Source organism: Leucoraja erinacea, chromosome 23 (genome assembly GCF_028641065.1).
Source record: "Leucoraja erinacea ecotype New England chromosome 23, Leri_hhj_1, whole genome shotgun sequence".
In the NCBI taxonomy this organism is placed as follows: Eukaryota; Metazoa; Chordata; class Chondrichthyes; order Rajiformes; family Rajidae; genus Leucoraja; species Leucoraja erinaceus.
In genome coordinates, this window is record NC_073399.1 from 27,919,000 (window position 1) to 27,923,808 (window position 4,809).

The following is a 4,809-nucleotide window of genomic DNA, read 5'->3' on the forward strand; positions in this document are numbered from 1 at the left end:
CACTTATCCCATCCCCCTGGATATTCCGGATTAATAAATTAAGGTTTTGTCATCTAATTACAAATCAGGCTAATTACAAATCAATAACATTAGCCAACTCCGAAACACGAAGCGCTGAGCATTGGGATCCAGACATCACGGACAACTGCCCTCAGTTCCCCGCTCACATCTGGCAGTGCTCTCTGTCTGAACCAGGGGCCACGGAGCGTTTTTGAAAGTGGGGAGGTTGAGCGATCACTGATCACTGGCCTTGGGGATACCCAGCGAGGGAGTGGAGCAACCGAGTGGGGTGCCCCCCCTCCCACCGTAGGGACTTTTTGAAATTTGATGTATTAATATCATGTTTTAGTGCATTGTAGAAGTATGATTTCAATGTTTTTTGTATGAAGTATTTTTAAGAGGTAACTTTTTAAGGGGTAACTTTTTCCACATAAAGGGTGATGGGTGTATGGAACAAGCTGCCAGAGGAGGTAGTTGAGGCAGGGACTATCCCAACATTTCAGAAAAAGTTAGACTGATACATGGATAGGACAGGTTTGGAGGGATATGGACCAAAAGCAGGTAGTGTAGCTGGGACATGTTGGCGGGTGTGGGCAAGTTGCGCTGAAGGGCCTGTTTTCACACTGTATCACTCTATGACTACATTATACCTCCACCATGCATGAATGCTTCAAAATCAAGTGGTCGAGTTTTATTGCCATATACTCAAGCATAGAAACATAGAAAATAGGTGCAGGAATAGGCCATTCGGCCCTTCGAGCCAGCACTGCCATTCAATATGATCAAGGCTATTCATCTAATATCAGTACCTCTTTCCTGTTTTTCCCCCATATCCCTTGATTTTGCTAGCCCCAAGAACTAAATGTAACTCTCTCTTGAAAACATCCTGTGAATTGGCCTCCACTGCCTTCTGTGGCTGAGAATTCCACAGATTTACAACTCTTTGCGTGAAGAAAGTTTGTCCTCATCTCAGTCCTAACTATCCTACCCTTTATTCTTAAACTGTGACCCCTGGTTCTGAACTCCCCCAACATCAGGAACAATTCTCCTGCAGTTATATTAGTGAAAATCTACCATTTGAAGGCCACTATCTTCCACCGTTTCTACCCAGTGCTTGGTAGTTACTTCCAGCAGCCCCTGGTTGTCTTCCAGGATGCACCGAGCCGCAGCCTGATTCATGCCGGTCACCTGGGGGAATTTGGCACTGAGACTCTCACGTCAGCGGCGCAACGCTTCCGACGCCTCCGACGGCCCGGGACTCTTGCACTGAGGCTGCTCCATGGCCGGAGCTGTAGCAAGTGACTCACCAGCCCGGCAAACACTTGCCAGCCCCGGCTCCCCGTCCGCATCTGTCCCCGCCAATACGGTGGGCGGCGCGACTCACGTCGCAGCGACCTCTGCAGTCCGTCTGTCTTTTTGTTATTTTTTGTCCCGTTTTAATGCAGTTTTTATTTTTTTTTTGATGGGGTATGTGTGTGTGTGTGTGTGTGTGTGTGTGTGTGTGTGTGTGTGTGTGTGTGTGTGTGTGTGTGTGTGTGTGTGTGTGTGTGTGTGTGTGTGTGTGTGTGTGTGTGTGTGTGTGTGTGTGTGTGTGTGTGTGTGTGTGTGTGTGTGTGTGTGTGTGTGTGTGTGTGTGTGTGTGTGTGTGTGTGTGTGTGTGTGTGGTGGGGGGGGGGGGGGGGGAAACTTTTAAAATCTTTCCCCTGCACGGAGAACCCGACCTTTTCCCTGTCGGGTCTCCGTTGTCGTTGGGGCTGCAACGTGGAGCGGCCTCCAGCAGGAACGACCTGGGGCTCCAGTCACGGAGCTGCGGAGCTACTCACCATCATGGAGCTGGCCGAGTCCGGAGCGGGAGGAGCGGTGGTGGCGCTCGGCTGCGACCCGACCCCCGGGGATTCGGAGGCTCTGGCCGCGGGTCTGGTGGACGGTGATATTGGGAGCCCGCGGGTCCCTGGTGGGAGACCGCTTTTCGAGGCTTCTGCAACGGCGACTTCTCCTGCCCGAGTCGCGGGGTCGAGGAATGCCTGGAGCGGGGCCTTACATCACCGCCCGGCGCGGCTTCAACGGCTGCGGGACTTTGCTAGAGTCCGCCGGGGGCTCCAACAACAAGACCCAGAGTGTGGCCTTGCATCGCCCGGCGCGGCGTTAATGGCAGCGGGACAATTGCCATCGCCCGCCGGGGGCTTAGACTCTGACATCGGGAGGGGAATGGGGAGTGCAGGAGAGAGATAAGTTTTTTTGCCTTCCATCACAGCGAGGAGGAGATGCGCTGTGATGGATGTCTGTGTAAATTGTGTTGTGTCTTGGGTCTTTTTTTTCATGTGTGTATGACAGCAGAAACAACATTTCATTTGAGCCTCTATGAGGTTCAAGTGACAAATAAATTGTATTGTGTATTGTGTATTGTGTTGTGTTGTACTTCTGCTTCCATCCCACCCGCAGCCCCGGCTCTCCAACACCCGCAGCCCCGGGTCTCCAACACCCGCAGCCCATGCAGTTGATGAGTTTTGAAATAGTCGTTGATCACAAAATTTCTCACGACAGAGCTAGTTAAATTTGTGGTCAGCGTGTGAGTATGAGAATTTGTCGAAATGCGTGATTCTCACGCTCAATGCGTGAGAGTTGGCAGCCCTGACACTGAATAGTGAACGGCTTGGATAGAGAGGATGTTTCCACTAATGGGAGAGTCTAGGACCAGAGGCCACAGCCTCAATAAAAGGACGGACCTTTAGGGGAACGAGAAGAGGAGGAATTTCTTTACTCAGAGGGTGGTGAATCAGATGGCTGTGGGGGCCAAATCAATGGATATTTTTAAGGTGGAGATTGACAGGTTCTTGATTAATTTGGGTGTTTGGGGTTATGGGGAGTAGGCAGGAAAATGGGATCGAGAGGGAAAGATAGATCAGCCGTGATTGAATGGCAGAGTGGACTTGATGGGCCGAATGGCCTAATTGTGTTCCTATGACTTATAATTGATGAACTTCTCCAGCTTCAGCACTATTTGCTTTGGCTGAGGAACGGAAGGTACACGTGCAGATGGTACACAACGGCACTGGGCATCAAATCAACGCACACAATCAAAAGGCAATTGGACAGTTTGATAATGGTGCACTTGCGCACCAGCTGGTGAGAAGTAGATTTCATCTCCTGTGTTGCATAACATTGTAGCAATCGGGTGCTGACAGCGTTGGTGTCGGCTTGTAATTGTCACGTGTATCGAGATGCAGGGAAAAGCCTTTGCTTGAAACAGCTGGATGATATCTAGTCTCATCATATTACAGTAAACCCTTATTATAATATATCCACAGTGGGGGGGGGGGGGAGAATGGTGTCCGTTATTGCCCATTGTCCGCTATAATCAACAAGTAATCTATGGCATTTCATGTCTACAGACCCAACAATAACATTTAGGATGAGCAACACCTGCACTGATAGAGGCGTCTTTTTTCAGCTGAAACTTTAAATCAAAGCCGTACCTGCCGTGTGCTACAAAGCTACAACGTCTCAACACAGCAATACAGGCAGTGAGGCGAGCACGGTCTAGGGCGCTGCCAGGGGTGGTGTCGGCAGCCCGGCTTGGCGATGAAGATCGGAACGTCCGTCCGTTATATACTTGATTAATACAGGTGTCAGAGGTTATGGGGAGATGGGTTAGAGAGAGAGAGAGAGAGTTACATCTAGCTCTTGGGGCTAAAGGAATCCAAGGATATGGTGGGAAAGCAGGAATGGTGTACAGATTTTAGATGATCAGCCAATCAGCGATGAAGGGCCGAATGGCCTACTCCTGCACCTATTTTCTATGTTTCTATGACTGTTCAGTAATTTGATAATAGCGGGTAGATGCTGTTTTCTGAGTCTGGTCCTTCATGCTTCTAAGCTTTAGTACCTTCTACCCAATGGGAGAGGAGAAAAGAGGGGATGAATGGGGTGAAAAATGTCCTTGAATATGTTGGCTGCCTTCTCAAGGCAGCGTGAAGTGCAGACGGACTTGATGGTGGGGGTTGGGGCGAATGCAACACAACACATTCCCACCAGAGGGGAAGGCAAGGTGTGGAAATCCTGTGTTTGGGTTTAAAACAATGCATTGCTGTGTGTGCAGTGGAAAGGCCACCCTGAGGGCAAGTATTCAATTATGTTTTACTAAAATCAAACGCTGCTTTATTCATCCCTGTTTATTTACATATCATAACCGCACGAGCTTACCCTACCCGACTATCCAGGAAGCACTTTGAGAAACTGCCAGACCCGCTCAGTTTGGACTTGCCTTTGTGGAGATAGTGATCACTGTATTCACCAAAGATCCAACGTTTCCAAGCTGCAGTGACACGAACCTGCCTGAAAATCAGAACGAAGCAGATGCCAAAAACCTGAATCAAAGTGAGAAACAACAGGTCATTCTGCACGGAAACAGGCCCTTCAACCCAACTTGCTTATGCCGACCAAGAAGTCCCATCTACACTGGTCCCAATGTAGAAACAAGGAACTGCAGATGCTGATTTACAAAACAAGACAGAAATTGCTGGAGCAACTCAACAGGTCAGGCAGAATCCCCGGGGAACACGGCTAGGTGACATCTTGGGTCAGGACCCTTCTTCAGACTGACCCGAAACGTCACGTATCTATGCTGTGTTGAGATGCTGCCTGACTTGACGAGCCACTCCAGCACGTTGTGGCTTCTACAATCATCCCAAGATAAACAGATAATGTTTAGGTCCAAGACTCTGTCCTTGAACAGTGGGAGCCGCCATGCTTCTCCAGCATGTGCTGTATTTAGGAAGGAAGTTTGCACTTTATTGGTTCCAACACATC